Below are 17,390 nucleotides of genomic sequence, written 5' to 3' on the forward strand. Positions count from 1 at the left end.
CGTTTTCTCGGTTTTGCCAACTATTATAGGAGATTTATAAAGGGGTACTCCACGGTCATCTCTCCCCTTACCAGTCTTACTAAAAAAGGGGCACTCACTGGTCTCCTGAGGCTGTACGGGCGTTTGCCACCCTGAAAAGCCTATTCTGTTCAGCACCCATCCTCAGACATGTGGATACGTCCTTCCCGTTTATTGTTGAGGTGGATGCTTCGGAGGTTGGAGTGGGGGCTGTGCTGTCCCAGCGGTCAGGTTTGCAGGGTAGAATGCATCCGTGTGCTTACTTTTCTCGGAGGTTCTCCCCTGCAGAAAAGAACTATGATATTGGCAACAGGGAGCTCTTGGCTATTAAATTGGCTTTCGAGGAATGGCGACATTGGTTGGAGGGAGCTGAGCATACCATCACGGTTTACACCGATCACAAGAACTTAGAGTACATAAAGGGGGCTAAAAGGTTGAGCCCTCGTCAGGCTCGATGGTCGTTATTTTTCTCTAGGTTTAGTTTCATTATTACGTACACTCCGGGTAGCAAGAACGTTAAGGCGGATGCGTTATCCAGGTGTTTTGAGGCAGAGACAGCACAGCCCTCCGTTCCAGAGACCATTGTTCCCCAGAGGTTGATATTGGCAGCAACTGGAACTTGGGAGGATTGGAAGGAAACTTTGATCCCCTTTCAGCAGGACATCCCAGAAGGGAAGCCCGCAGGGGTTTTATTCATCCCTCTGCCTTTTCGTCTCCAGGTACTGGAGATGTTTCATACACATAAGAATGCTAGACATCCAGGGGCATACAGAACACAGGATCTGGTGGCCAGATGTGCCTGGAGGCCCTCTCTGGCAGCGGATTGCAAGGAGTATGTGAGGGAGTGTCCGATATGTGCCAGGAGTAAACCCTCCCGGCTGGCACCTGTCGGTACTCTGCAGCCTTTGCCCACCCCGAGTGAGCCATGGACCCACCTGTCCATGGATTTTGTGGGTGAGCTTCCCAGATCTGAAGGCATGGCGGTCATTTGGATCATAGTTGACTGCTTTAGCAATTGGCCCACTTTGTGCCATTGAAAGGACTCCCCTCGGCTCAGGAATTGGCCGAGTTATTCATTACTCACGTCATTCGATTGCACGGCATTCCTGAAGACATAGTCTCTGATAGAGGAGTCCAATTTATTTCCTGATTTTGGAAGGCTTTTTGTCAGCTTATGGGCATAAAGCTATCATTTTCTTCAGGTTATCATCCTCAGACAAATGGCCAGACTGAGAGGATAAATCAGTCCTTAGAGCAGTTCTTGAGGTGCTATGTTGCAGAGGCGCAAGACGATTGGGTCAGATTCTTGCCCTTCGCAGAGTTTGCTCAGAATAATTTAAAAAACTCATCTTCCGGATTTTCTCCCTTCCAGGTAGTAACGGGGAGATCACCCAAGTTCTCCCCATTACCTGTGGCCTCTACTCCGTTCCCAGCCCTGGAGGTCTGGCAAAGCTCATTTAGGGACCTTTGGGGGACGGTAAAAAGTAACCTAGAATAGGCATTTCTGAGTCAGCAGGGTCAAGCTGACAAAAAACGCTCAGTGGAGTGGAGGTTCCAACCAGGAGACTTGGTCTAGGTATCCACACGTCACTTGACCCTGAGACAACCTTCTGACAAACTTGGTCCCAGGTTCGTGGGTCCATTCCCGGTTACTAGGAAAATCAACGATGTCACATATACCGTTGATCTTCCCACCAGCATGCGGGGAGTGAGGTCCTTCCACGTATCACTTCTCAAACCCGCAGTCCAGGTGGGTCCCACTCCTCCTCCTCCTGTCGTAGTAGATGCCCAACCCGAATATGAGGTGGAGAAGATCATAGACTCACGTACTGTACAAAACTCGGTACAGTATCTCGTACATTGGAAGGGGTACGGCATTGAGGAGAGGCAAAGGGTACCTGGGAACCGCATGCATGCGGACGAGTTAGTGAGGGAATTTCATGCTTTACATCCAGAAAAACCTGGAAGGAGCTGTCCGGAGTCCACTCCTCGGGGAGGGGGGGGAGGGTACTGTGAGAAAACGCGGAAGAGCCGCCGCCATGAGCCAGCGGCTGGCGGCTCTTTCCGCGTACAGCGGCCACACACACGGAGAGGCAGCCGCCTCCTCCCAGCAGGAGGCGGCTGTCCCCGTGCAGAAGCGTGCGGAGCGCGGAGAAACCGCCGCGTTGGACGCGGCGGTTAGCGCGCATACCTCCACGGTGGAGGCACAGAGCGGGGCTGCTGTGGCTGGGACATGTAGTCCCTCCAGATTTAGAGTGACGCGCGCGCACTCAGGCAGGGCCTATATGGTAGCCAGAGGTAGTCAGCTGACCAGGCTGGTCAGCTGACTCTGGCTTCACTCCCCATTGGTCCAGCACTGTGAGAGGTGCTGGGGAGCGAGATGTGTATATATACTGCTGGCTGGTCATTTCTCGGGTGTCTGGCGTTGCGATCACATATGTGGGAGCACCCATATCCGTAGTCAGATCCGCAAATATGCCGGGACCAGCTGGAGCTGTAATCCTACACTTAGCTAGATTTTTGATAGCTAAAGTACTAGTTTGATTGTGATTATCTGTTATGACCTATTGCCTGCCTGACCATTCTCCTGAACTCTGATCTTGTACCTCGATATTTCTGATACTCTGTTGCCGAACCCCGGCTCGTGCCTAGACTCTGTTTCTGCCTCCTGATTTTGTACCTCGATCTATCTGATACCCCGTTGCCGACCCCTGCCTGTACCTTGACTCCGCCTTTGCCTCCTGATCTTGTACTTTATCTGTCTGTGTGTGTACGACCTGGCTTGTCCGACCTCGAGAACCGACCTTGCAGTTAGAGGCGGTTCCTCGCTCTGTTAGTGACCCTTCCTCCTGTTGGTTACTTCCAGACAATCCTTCCTACTGTCAGCCTGACTCCTCCCGTCTTGGAGAGTCCAGGTCTGCGGAAGGAATCCGTGCAGTACTTCCGACTGCGCTGAGGCCTTGGCCTCAAAGTGTTACTGTTACACCAAAACACTACACTCTACTCAGGTGAACAGAGGTTAGTTAGTATATTGGATTATCGGTGATACTGCAGATCACTTATAATCTGATATACATCTGTATTCCCTGTGATACTGCAGATCACCGGTAATCAGATCCTCTCTGTGCTTCACCGATCGTTACATTAAACTTTCATGTATCAAACACTGGTGCTTTTTATGCTGCCTATGTGGACTGGGAGTTGCCTGAGTGACAGTACAACATAATTGTCAGGAACTGGCCCGCGGCACGCCTGCGTATACGGTTCCCGACTGCGGGTTTGACCAGATCAAGCGGGGAAGTTGAATATATATAATTGGGTGTTATCCTTTTGAAAAAGTGAAGGATCAAAAACACAAAGTCCTCTTAAGGGCAGATCAAGCGGGGAGCCGCCTTATTCATGCTAAAAACAAGGCTGGGACCCCTCAAACACTTCTCACTGCCACCACTAGCTGTTTCTAGACATGTCCACTCTGCTGTCGAGTGCTCAGCATGCAATCCGCGTTTTCATACTCGGGTCAGGTTTGCGCTTTAGGCCGAATACGAGAACGCCACGCACACACACACACACAGTTACAATCTCACACTGTAGTGAAGCAAAACCGCTAACAGTCGTTCCGAACGATACTGTTAGCCACTCCGAGACTTCCCACTCTGCTGTCGAGCGCAGAAGTGCCCCATACACACAATGCAATTACAATCTTATACGGTAGTGTTGCTCAGTTATACAATCAGGCATGGACTTATACACAGTTACACATAGTCTCTTCTAGGCTATGAGTGTTAGTTTAGTACAGCAGAAGTCAAACTTATTAAATAACGATTTAATATTCCAGGAAAAAAGTGGAACAATGCAGAAAATAATATATACAAAAGATTTACAAAAACACAGTAAAACATTACAAAATAAAAGTTTACAAGGATACACAGAAGGATATTTGCATAAAAATAACTGGAATAAAACGTTACCAACAGGAAGGTCTAAACGTTGTTTGCGGGAGAACGCAGCTTCTGGTCAGACCAGGATAGCCCTAGCGTTTGCTATCTCCAAAGAGCTACCAGTTGTGAAGGACCTGTGCAGGTTCTTATAGGCCCAAGTGTTGCCCTGGGCAATGGATGTTCAGTCCCCCAAGCTAACGCGATTTCCCAGATTGTGACATCACGGTCTGCCGAGCCCCTTGTCACATCTGGGCTAGCTGTGACATGCAAATTTCAAGGCTTTTCTTGTCACACTTTGCAGACTTCAAAGTTTTTTCCTGTCCCAATATTCAGATCATCAAAAGGGACTTCCCTACTCCAGGTGACAATTGATTAAGGCTTCCTCAACATTCGAGCCGGCTGTTATATGTAAATTCCAGAGTTTGTTGTCAGCCTTTGAAGTTCCCTGACTCTGTCCTGCTTTGTATATTGGGACAATGGGGCTCTAATTAGCTCCCTGCTTCCAGAGGAACTGAGGGTAAATGTATTCCACACTGTCATAAAGACAAGTACAGCTTCCCCCAAAGCCAGATGACCACACATACATACACAGCAGACAGGAAAATGAAAATATACTACTGTATTATCCCAACATCATAACTAGCTGTGATATCATGACAATAATGGCTTCTTATGTGCTTCGTAATGGAAACTAGCAGAGCTAACTGATGGGTGGGTTGGAGCAGGAGCCAGATGTCTCTGGTCGCATTGTTATATTCTGATGTTCCCTTATTGCCTCTGGCCTCCTAAGGACCTCTATGACAGTACTTTGGTGTAAACCTTGCTCTGAGAAAGTTGTGGAAGCCTCACATTCCACATGGTGTTTTCTAGGCATGTTACTGGCAGTACCAGTATTACCTTTTATTTGAATCACATTTCTTAGTTTTATGCATGTGGGACTAGGAAATCATACTAGTATCCCCACAGACACAGCCTGCAGTCAACTCCTTCAACAGAGCTGATATTCATTTCATAAGAGCCTATTTTTAAAATTGTTTTTTTTGGCTCCAAAAACATCATTTGGCACAGGAAACAGTTCCTCTGTTTGCTGAGCATTCAAATAATAACTGCACGGTACATGGAGTTGGACTTTTCTGCAAAATGGGTCTACTGTAAGGCCTCTTTCACGTGGGAGGATGAACTTTGCACTTGCCCCGGGCACCATTCGCTAAAGCTGAATTGCAGGGTTGATGCCATGCTCGACACACGATGGTGTTATCTGGCAATCAGATGTGTTTCCATGGGAGGAGCTGGTACTGACCATTAACAAGCCCTCCAGCTGATGCACGGAGCAGCTGAAAGGCAGTGAATTCACACCCTTCAACCTACCATGTAAAAGGTCTGGTGGTTTAAAATCGCTAGTGCTTCAAAAACGCGCTTAGCTAATGTATGGGAATGATCACACCAGAGCGATGTGGATTTTTTATTTTTCCCAAATGCTGGTTGGGCAGCATTTTGGAGGGGATTACACCTCAATGTAAAGTATAGGAAAAGTGGAAAATCGCTCTAAGAAGTACTACAACAGAGCAATTTTCCAAGTGGTGTGGTCCAAGTCAAAGTGTAGAAGTATAAAATCGCTAAATAAAAACACTCCAAAAATCGCTAGGCATAAATGGAAAATCGCTAGGCACATGCCTGGAATCACTTTTAAAAATCATTTAAAAAAACGATAAGCGTTTGCGATTACACTAGCTATTTTTGGTGTGCGCTAGCCCAAAGAGGCCTAAAGGTGCAAAAGAAAGCTGTTTGTGTTTAGACATTTCTCCAATCTTACATTTTCACCTGTCATGTTTTAGTGGAAGTTCTGTTTCGGAGGCTGCCAAGTCTTTTTTACCGTTAGGAAGGTGTCACGTAGTGCTGACTGTAGCTTGGCAAAACAAAGATGTACTTTGAGAAGTCTCTTGGTGTCGCCTTTCAGTGCACAATTGTTCATCCCTGAAAATGTCATAGGTAATTATTTATTTATTGGGTACTTATCCGTTAGCCGGGCGCATCCGGCAGGTGGCGCTAATTACTATTCCCCCTCCAGGCCGACATGGATAGTAGGGAAAGATGTAACTCTGGTGGAGTTTTGTCGCCACCTGCCGGATGCGCCCGGATAACGGATACCGGTAAGTACCATTTATTGTATTTATAAAGCGCCACCATATTACGCAGCGCTGGGCATTAGTCTAGGTTACAGACAATATTTAGGGGTGACATACAGCAAAATGACAATACCTGAATACAAGAAAAGACCAGATCATGCAGCACAGTATGAGTACAAGGTAATGCTTAGTCACTGGAGGGGAGCATAGAGATTAGGCAAGTTAGGTTCACTCAGATGCATAGCATGGGTTCACAGTAATGGAGGCGCATGATCAGGAAGGACACAAAAGGAGGAGGACCCTGCCCAAAGGCTTACAATCTAGAGGGAGAGGTAAGGACTCGAAAGGTAGGGGACCAGAGTTCAGCTGTGGGTTTAGAGCACTTGTGAGGGGTAGTAGGCCAGAGTGAAAAGGTGAGTTTTGAGGGCCTTCTTGAAGATGTTGGAGAGGGCTGCCCTAATAGGTGGAGGTAGGGAGTTCCATAGTGTTGGAGCAGCTCTTGAGAAATCCTGGAGGTGTGCATGGGACTGGGTGATGCGGGGGGCGGTTAGGCGAAGTTCATTGGAAGAGCGGAGTGAGCGGCTAGGTGTGTACCTCTGAGTAAGATCGGAAATGTAGGTTGGACAGGTTTTGTGGACAGATTTGTAGGTCAAACACAGTATCTTGAATCTGATTCTGGACTGGATAGGAAGCCAGTGGAGGGATTCAAGGAGGGGATCCACCATGGTGGAGCGATGGGAGCAGTGGATAATTCTGGCTGCCGCATTCATGATGGACTGCAGTGGGACTGTATCATGTGATACAGGGAAGGTTGGGTAATCCATAATCCCTTTCCAGTTATAATGCACACAGTTGCACAAACAGCAGGTTTAATGGGAATCAATTGTTAGTTAAATGTTATTAGGAAACTACTGGGAAAAAGAGCCCTTTTTATCTGTAATAGCTAAATTTGTATTATTTGGACTTAAAGAAAACCCGAGGCGGGGTTCTCAAAACGAAATCCCCATACAGAGGCTGGGTCTGCCTATAGAGCCCAGCCTCTGTTGCTATTTAGATCGCCCCTAAATCCCGCCTGCGCTCAGGGAGACCCCATAAATCACAGCCGGGCTGCGTGGGCTGTGTTTACCTTTGTAACGTCAGTCTCCACTCTCCCCCGCCTCCTGCAGAGCTCTGGTCCCTGCCCACGTCCCTTCCCTCCAATCAGCGGGGAGGGAAGGGACGCGGGCAGGGACCGGAGCGATGCAGGAGGCGGGGGAGAGCGGAGACTGACGTTACAAAGGAAAACACAGCCCGCTCTGAGAAGCTGCGTGTCAGCAGCACGGCTGTTACTTATGGGGGGATTGCAGAGCGCAGGGGGGGGTTTAGGGGCGATCTAAATAGCAACAGAGGCTGGGCTCTATAGACAGACCCAGCCTCTGTATGGGGATTTTATTCTCAGAACCCCGCCTCGGGTTCTCTGTAACCCCCTTGCCATTCCAATTATAGCGGCAAGGGGGCAGCGCAGCACTTTTATTTATTTTTTAAAATCATGTAGCCAGCCCAGCGCTAGCTACATGATAGCCGCTGAGCAGCGGCATCCCCCCACCCACTCCGATCGCCTCCGGCGATCTGCGCAAGCAGGAAATCCCGTTCAGAACGGGATGACGTCGGGACATCAGAGGAAGTCCCGATCCACCCCTCAGCGCTGCCTGGCACTGATTGGCCAGGCTGCGCAAGGGGTCTAGCTGCGTGCAATAAAAAGAAAATTGTGAAAATCGGCCCAGCGGGGCCTGAGCAATCCTCCTGCGCAGGTTACCCCGAGCTCAGCTCGGGATAACCGGCAAGGAGGTTAAAGAGGAACTGTAAGCTGCTTACCTACTCACTTCCTGTGACTAGATCATGTTCACTTTATAGGGGAAAACTTAGTATTTCCTCGCATTGAATGAAGATTTAAGAGTTATTTCCACTTTAAGGCTGAGGCCCCACCCACCAGGTGGCTCCCATCCGTGGCAGTATATTAATTAGCCCTACTCTGCAGTGCCTTATGGGTAGTGACGTTTGAAACGTCTCAAGAAGCTTCTGGGTCTTTTTTTAATTTTTTTTTTTTTATATTCATACTGACACAGCTGTGCAGCTTCGACTGCAGGAGCTGCCTGTGAGGATCAGCTGATCGCACACACGCTGATCCTCTGTGAGGCTGTGAAGAGAAGCTAAAATTCAGTCAGCCAGCAGTGTCTGTCTCTGCTGTGTTGGGCAAGTGGAGAAACAGGATAAGAGCTTCTGTGTGACAAGCAGACTGGAGAGGAAGCAGGAAGCAAAGTGCTTCCTCTGTGTAATCTGTAATCTCTCACTTGAGATTAGCTCTGTTGCCCCCGACTTTCTCTTTGGAGTGTGCATGTCTCTCTCTCTCCAGGTCCCCCTCCCCTTATCCAGTGGCGTAGCTAAGGAGCTGTGGGCCCCGATGCAAGTTTTACAATGGGGCCCCCCAAGCACTCTATACATAACAATTGATACGGTGCACCAAAACCTGCCAATGGCAACTACAGTGCCTGAGGTGCAAGAAGGGGATGGGGAACAGTTTGTTAATGATTCCCACTATTCAAAGTTAGGGATGTTCGGAAAATTCCGCGGAATTATAAATTCCATGATTCCGGCCGGAATTAGGTTAATTCCGATTCCGGTAGTCAAATCGGAATTCCGCGTAAATGTTATAATTCCGATAGCCGGTAGCATAAACCATACTTCCATTATGATCAATTCGATAGAAAAAGTAGCATGATTAAGGATTTGTACTTTTTGAAAAGCATGCTTATTTATATACCATAGCTGGGATTTGAACCCAGAACCTAGTGTGTAGTAGGTATCTGTCTTACCCTCTAGACCATGACCCACACTGCATGCTAAAGCTGCCGGTAGCATAAACCATACTTCCATTATGATCAATTCGATAGAAAAAGTAGCATGATTAAGGATTTGTACTTTTTGAAAAGCATGCTTATTTATATACCATAGCTGGGATTTGAACCCAGAACCTAGTGTGTAGTAGGTATCTGTCTTACCCTCTAGACCATGACCCACACTGCATGCTAAAGCTGCCAGTAGCATAAACCATACTTCCATTATGATCAATTCGATAGAAAAAGTAGCATGATTAAGGATTTGTACTTTTTGAAAAGCATGCTTATTTACATACCATAGCTGGGATTTGAACCCAGAACCTAGTGTGTAGTAGGTATCTGTCTTACCCTCTAGACCATGACCCACACTGCATGCTAAAGCTGCCGGTAGCATAAACCATACTTCCATTATGATCAATTCGATAGAAAAAGTAGCATGATTAAGGATTTGTACTTTTTGAAAAGCATGCTTATTTATATACCATAGCTGGGATTTGAACCCAGAACCTAGTGTGTAGTAGGTATCTGTCTTACCCTCTAGACCATGACCCACACTGCATGCTAAAGCTGCCGGTAGCATAAACCATACTTCCATTATGATCAATTCGATAGAAAAAGTAGCATGATTAAGGATTTGTACTTTTTGAAAAGCATGCTTATATACCATAGCTGGGATTTGAACCCAGGACCTAGTGTGTAGTAGGTATCTGTCTTACCCTCTAGACCATGACCCACACTGCATGCTAAAGCTGCCAGTAGCATAAACCATACTTCCATTATGATCAATTCGATAGAAAAAGTAGCATGATTAAGGATTTGTACTTTTTGAAAAGCATGCTTATTTACATACCATAGCTGGGATTTGAACCCAGAACCTAGTGTGTAGTAGGTATCTGTCTTACCCTCTAGACCATGACCCACACTGCATGCTAAAGCTGCCGGTAGCATAAACCATACTTCCATTATGATCAATTCGATAGAAAAAGTAGCATGATTAAGGATTTGTACTTTTTGAAAAGCATGCTTATATACCATAGCTGGGATTTGAACCCAGGACCTAGTGTGTAGTAGGTATCTGTCTTACCCTCTAGACCAGGGGTCCCCAAACATTTTGGGTTGAGGGCCGGGTCAACATACTTCAGACCGCTGGTGGGCCGGAGTAAACATAAAATGATGTAGAAGTCTTTGCGGACCAGACAGTGAAGCATACCCAGGTGACAATCTGCAAGCCAATTGGACAGCAGTGTCACCTGATGTGGAATTTGATTGGAAACCAGCAAAATTTCTGCTTTCTGGCTTCCATGTGGATGGGGGGTGCTGCACTGCTATTCCATATGTGGACCACCAATATTTAAAGATGTAGCTGACTGCATTTATAAGCAATACATTTTCTGTGTGGGGGGCCGGTAAGAAAGCCTTAGGGGGCCACATTCGGCCCGCGGGCCTTAGTTTGAGGACCACTGCTCTAGACCATCAACCACACTCAGGGCCAGGCTTTAGCATGTAGTGTGGTCAGAGGTGGGACAAGGTCCTTCAGCACCCAAGGCTGAGACAGCAAAGTGCGCCCCCCCCCATCCCTCCCACCCCAGCTGTCACACACTGATTGCTATTACACTAAGAGGTGCCCCAGGGCCCCCCCCCCCCACCCCCAACACCTTAATCTCTACTTATCTGGCTTGCTGTCGCTGCCATGTATCACCTTTTCTTATTTCTTTCTGCTTCAAACACAATTGGGAATGACAGCTGAATGAATTGTGCACCCCCTCCTACACTGCGCCCTGAGGCTGCAGCCTCTCCAGCCTCAGCCTTACTAGTGGGTAAGACAGATACCTACTTCCATGCAGTGTGGTTCATGGTCTAGAGGGTAAGACAGATACCTACTACACACTAGGTCCTGGGTTCAAATCCCAGCTATGGTATATAAATAAGCATGCTTTTCAAAAAGTACAAATCCTTAATCATGCTACTTTTTCTATCGAATTGATCATAATGGAAGTATGGTTTATGCTACCGGCAGCTTTAGCATGCAGTGTGGGTCATGGTCTAGAGGGTAAGACACATACCTACTACACACTAGGTTCTGGGTTCAAATCCCAGCTATGGTATATAAGCTGTTTTGAAAATCTGCAATTCCCTACTGCATTGGATGGATGAGGAGGAGGAGGAGAGAGAGATTTTTCCGACGGAACTCCGTGTAAATCGGAATTCCGCGGAATTGACCCGGTATACCGTCGGAATGGAACGGTAACGGAATTTCTATATGTCGGAATGCGGAATTGAGCCGGAAACGGAAATCGGCTATTCCGACCATGCCTGTTCAAAGTATCTATAGGAGTAATTATTATGAGCACAGGACCAATGGAGAGCTAATACTGTGGTTGAGGGAGGGCCCTTCTGGCCCAAGGGCCCCGATGCGGTCGCTACCTCTGCACCCCCTATTGCTACGCCCCTGCCTCTCTCCCAAATGCAGTGGATTCTTTTTATTAGCAATTTTGCATGTCCCTGCCAAAAGGCAGAGGAGGTCCTGGTGATACCTGTCTGCTGTTTCTCCTGTCCCCATGATATGTCTTTTTGTCCCTTGCTAATCTTCTCTCTCTCCACCCCCCATTGTCAGTCGGGCATGGACTTGGTGGCACCAATTTTCATTCGATTATTATATTCGAATTGGACGGTCGATCGGCCACCAAGTTGCCTGATGTATGACCACCTTAAAGAGAACCTGAACTGAAAATTAAAAGTCAAAATAAGCATACACAAGTCATACTTAATTTCCATGTAGTCTACTCCTCAGTGTCTTTCTCCTGTCCCGCGTCCTATTTGTTCACTGTGATCAAGGGAATTTTCCGTCCTCCATTTTGAAAATGGCCATTACCCATAACAGCTTCCTGGTCAGCACACAGTTAAACTGTAACATCGCCCACTTGAGCCATAGGAAAACATGGACATTACCTGGTACATCAGTTTTTCTCTCAGCTATAACTGACAGCAACTGATATTTTACTGACAGCTACTGATATATTTCAGATCTGACAAAATATGGTCAGAACTGGAAGGTATCATTGTCAGAAGAAAATGGTGAGCTTCTGAGAGGAACTGATGGCAAGGTAACTATGTAATGTTCATTTGAAGTTACCTTGTGTGTTTATTTTAAATATTTTTACTCAGTACAGGTTCTCTTTAAGGGCAGGGCCGGCCTTTGCTATGAGCGACCTGTGCGGTCACTCAGGGCGCCATGCTCTCAAGGGCGCATGCACCCTGTCGCCCCTCGCTGCCCCGCTGTCTCCCTGTGTCCTCTCCGTCTATATTTAGAGCAGGACTACAAGAAAATGGCCACCGATGTCCACAAATGCAGACAAACGGCGGCCATTTTCTTGTAGCCTGCTCTAACTACAGATGGAGCGGAGGCGGGGAGAGAAGAGTGACGTCGGCGCTGGAGCTGGATGTCAGGTGAGTCAATCTCTGCCCGGCCCGCTGCCACTTAAAGGGGGGGGGGTTGCCTGGGGCAAAATACCTACACTGGTGGCAAACTACCTACACTGGGGGCAAACTAACTACACTGGGAGCAAACTAACTACACTGGGGGCATACTACTTACACTGGGGGCATACTGGTGGCAAACTACCTACACTGGGGGCAAACTACCTACACTGGGAGCAAACTACCTACACTGGGGGCATACTACCTACACTGGGGGCATACTGGTGGCAAACTACCTACACTGGTGGCAAACTACCTACACTGGTGGCAAACTACCTACACTGAGGGCATACTACCTACACTGGGGGGCAAACTACCTACACTGGGGGCATACTACCTACACTGGGGGCATACTACTTACACTGGGGGCAAAGTACCTACACTGGGGGCATACTACCTACACTGGGGGCAAACTACCTACACTGGGGGCATACTGGTGGCAAACTACCTACACTGGTGGCAAACTACCTACACTGGGGGCATACTACCTACACTGGGGGGCAAACTACCTACACTGGGGGCATACTACCTACACTGGGGGGCAAACTACCTACACTGGGGGCATACTACCTACACTGGGGGCATACTACCTACACTGGGGGCATACTACCTACACTGGGGGCAAAGTACCTACACTGGGGGCAAAGTACCTACACTGGGGGCATACTACCTACACTGGGGGGCAAACTACCTACACTGGGGGGCAAACTACCTACACTGGGGGCATACTACCTACACTGGGGGCAAAGTACCTACACTGGGGGCATACTACCTACACTGGGGGCATACTACCTACACTGGGGGCATACTACCTACACTGGGGGCAAACTACCTACACTGGGGGCATACTGGTGGCAAACTACCTACACTGGTGGCAAACTACCTACACTGGGGGCATACTGGGGCATACTACCTACACTGGGGGCATACTGGGGCATACTACCTACACTGGGGGCATACTACCTACACTGGGGCATACTACCTACACTGGGGCATACTACCTACACTGGGGGCATACTACCTACACTGGGGGCAAACTACCTACACTGGGGGCATACTGGTGGCAAACTACCTACACTGGTGGCAAACTACCTACACTGGGGGCATACTGGGGCATACTACCTACACTGGGGGCATACTACCTACACTGGGGGCATGCTACCTACACTGGGGGCATACTGGGGCAAACTACCTACACTGGGGGCATACTACCTACACTGGGGGCATACTGGGGCATACTACCTACACCGGGGGCATACTGGGGCAAACTACCTACACTGGGGGCATACTGGGGCATACTACCTACACTGGGGGTATACTACCTACACTGGGGGCAACCATGCTACTACACTGGGGGAAACTGTAGTAGCTACACTGAGGGCAGCTATGCTACCTATATGGGGCAACTATACTACCTACACTGGGGGCAACTATGCTACCTTTATGGGGACAACTATGCTACTTATGGGGGGGGGGCAACAAAATCCGGTTTCACTCAGGGCGCTGTGAAACCTAAGGCCGGCCCTGTTTAAGGGCAGTTACTTTATCTGGGAAGAAACTGGAGGGCTTGGAAGAAACCCTCACATGAGTATGCAGATATTGTCCTGCCCCAGCGACCGACCACAAGGTCATTTTAAGGGTTACGGTTAGTTGCAAGATTAACGTTGGACAAATACGGTGATAACGGTAATCAAAAATGGCACTTGGGTTGCTGCGTTATGGCGGTATACTGTGGTTTAATTGTGTATGGTAATCATACCATGCACAATCCCATTTTAGGGGTGGGGCAGCGGTCGGGAGACAGCAGGGGAAGGGGTAGAGCGGATGTAGCGTCGGGGAGAGAGAGCAGACGCATTGGCGGGAGAAGAACAGATGCAGCTGTGGGGGAGAGTGGGCAGTAACCACTCGCCTTCCTCCAGCCCCAACGCAGCAACTATCTTCTTCCTCCCAGGCATCATTGCATTGGTAACAGGCAGCTCACCCTGTGATAACGTAGCCGCATGTCATCACAGGGCGCGCTATCATTAACGCGTGCTGCCTGGGAGGAAGAAGATAGTCACCGCATGTGGGCTGAAGGAAGGTGAGTTATTACTGCCCGCTCTCCCCCATTGCTGCAGCTCTACTGGAGGCACCTATTCCTATACTGGAGGCACCTATACCTATACTGGGGGCAACTATACTAGCTACCTGTACTAGAGGCACCTACTTGGCTAGCCTATTATTTAGTATTTATATAGTGTCAACAACTTCTGCAGCGCTTTACTGAGTATATTATCTTGTTACTTAACTGTCCCTCTGAGGGGCTCACAATATAATCCCTACTCTAGTCATATCTCTATGTATGTATCGTGTAGTGTATGTATCATAGTCTAGGGCCAATTTAGGGGAAGCCAATTACCTATCTGTATGTTTTTGGGATGTGGGAGGAAATTGGAGTGCCTGGAGGAAACCCACACAGGGGGAGAACATACAAATGTTTAGATAGTGCCTTAAACTGGGATTAGCCAAGCTGGGAACTGGGGACCCAGTGCTGCAAGGAGAGAGAGCTAACCAATACACCACAGTGCTGTCCTAACCTATACTGGGGGCACCTATAGTTGCCTACCTATACTGAGGGGGGGGGGGGCACCTATAGCTAGCTACCTATACTTGGGGCACCAGTAGCTGGCCAGTTTGGGTGTTGGTCGCCAGATCTCGAAGTGGCCAGATTCCGGTTTCTGGCCGAACTTGAAACGGACCGGATTTGGCACATTTTCCCGGACTGGACAAGAAAAGTGTCCAGTGAAAGCCTATGAGAAAGCCTATGAGAACCAACACTGTCCGATCTCACTAGGCTAGTCGCCGCATCCGCATAGCCCATTTCACCCGCATCCCGTCACCACCGTGATGTCGTACTTGTTTGTCCCGCCACCCATCGCCACCTCTCGGTCCCTGCAAAACAGACCGTAGGCCAGGGGATTTCCATTGCGCTGCAAAAGACCAATGGGAATGCTCAGCAACAGGGAGAATTCTCATTGGTTCAGCAACAGGACTGTTGAAGGGACTGAGCAGCGACAGCGAGACAGGCGGGTTGTGGCGAACGGGCCGATGTGATAGACGCTGCGGACATGGAACGGACAACGGTATTTGTTGCGTGTGGATGTGCTCCATTGTGAAATGAGCCTTACTCCTCTATTCCCTTTCCTCATAATACAACATCCATTAAAGGGACCCTGAGCAGTCATTAAAAATGAAATTTTCTCTACCTGGGGCCTCCTCCAGCCCACCATAGGCCGCAAGGTCCCCCGGTGTCCTCCTGGCTCCTCTCCCGGTCCCGGCTGGCGGCTCCGTTATTGTACGACTTCGGCCTGAAGTTGCCAGGGCTGCTTCCCACTTTGCCTATGAGTCCTGTGAATGCGCAGTTCTCTTATATTGTACCGCGTATGCACAGCACTCTCACGCCGGCCGGTGTGATGACGTGTATAGGCAAAGCGGCCCTGACAACTTCAGGCCGAAGTCATACAATAACAGAGCCGGGAAAGGAGCCAGGAGGATGCGGGGTGGGCTGGAGGAAGCCCCAGGTAATGCTTCATACACACTTGAGATAAAAGTCTTTGGAAAATGAAAGATCACAGACCAATTTTACCCCCTTCCATGTAGTATGAGAGCCATACCTACACAGTCTATTCTATGGAGCTGCACTCCCCATCAGATAAAATCTTTGCAAGATGCTGCACACAAAGATGCCCGTACACATTCAAAGATCATTATCTGCAAAAGATCTGTTCCTGCAAAAAATCCATTCCTGCAAAATGCATTCATAGTCTATGATATCTGCAGATCCTCATACACACTTGGTTTAACAGACAATCATCTGCAGATCATCTGCAGATCAGATCCACCAGGATGGATTTTCAGATCTGCAGATGATTGCCAGATATGCAGATGAAGTCTGTTAAACCAAGTGTGTATGAGGATCTGCAGATCTCATAGACTATGAATGCATTTTGCAGGAATGGATTTTTTGCAGGAACAGATCTTTTGCAGATAATGATCTTTTGAGTGTGTACGGGCATCTTTGTGTGCAGCATCTTGCAAAGATTTTATCTGATGGGGAGTTCAGCTCCATAGAATAGACTGTGTAGAGTATGGCTCTCATACTACATGAAGGGTGGTAAGATTGGTCTGTGATCTTTCATTTTCCAAAGACTATAGTCTGATGTGTGTATGCACCTTAACTCTGCAACCCTTACTGAAATTGTTACACCCATCCATCCATTGCTTTACATATACTGTATAAACAATATCAGATTAGCTATCACATCAATTGCACATGCACTACATTTTTCATACTACCCTATTACTTCTACCTTCTTTTTCCTACTCTATTCAGCTACAACATTACTATTCACTACTCAGTATCTACAGCTCACCCCTGTCTGCTTCACTTTACACATGTGCATATTACACTTCCTGGGCTTCTGCAAATGTCAGTTAGAAGAAAAAAAAAAAAAGGTTGGGAGAGGAGGGTGTAACAACCTTCACTGTGGGCGTGTGTTCAACTGCCAGGGTGAAGAAAAAAAAACTTGCTAATCCTGCCAGAAGTAAACAGGGATCCTCCCACACTGCCTATGCCATTTTTAGTCACTTCTTCTAATCTATAAACCTAGATCACTCTTATATACTGCTTTTTAAGGAATCTTTTTTTCCTTATTACAGTTCCTCTTTAAGTACATTTCTACCACATAAACCAAACCATTACCACATGAATAAGACCTATTTGCAGGGCCGGCCCGCTCATAAGGCGGGGTGAAACTTTTGCCTCAGGCGGCAAATTTCCAGGGGCGGCACCCGCCCGTCCGTGGGTGCGGGGAGCCGGCCGCCGAGCTGGAGGGGTAGCTGGCAGGACGGGGTATTGGACCTAGTGGCGGGGAGGGGGGTCGGACCCCCCCCTCCCTCGCCTGGGTCCCCCGTCC

General features: G+C 48.2%; 1 protein-coding gene across 3 annotated transcripts in view; it reads left to right on the plus strand.

Annotated features, from left to right (window-relative positions):
• The window catches only part of LOC137570549 (phospholipid scramblase 2-like), a 154,966-nt gene that overhangs the window by 70,719 nt on the left and 66,857 nt on the right, over positions 1-17,390 (plus strand). The window lies entirely within an intron of this gene.

The sequence above is a fragment of the Hyperolius riggenbachi genome, chromosome 4 (assembly GCF_040937935.1).
Source record: "Hyperolius riggenbachi isolate aHypRig1 chromosome 4, aHypRig1.pri, whole genome shotgun sequence".
Lineage (NCBI taxonomy): Eukaryota > Metazoa > Chordata > Amphibia > Anura > Hyperoliidae > Hyperolius > Hyperolius riggenbachi.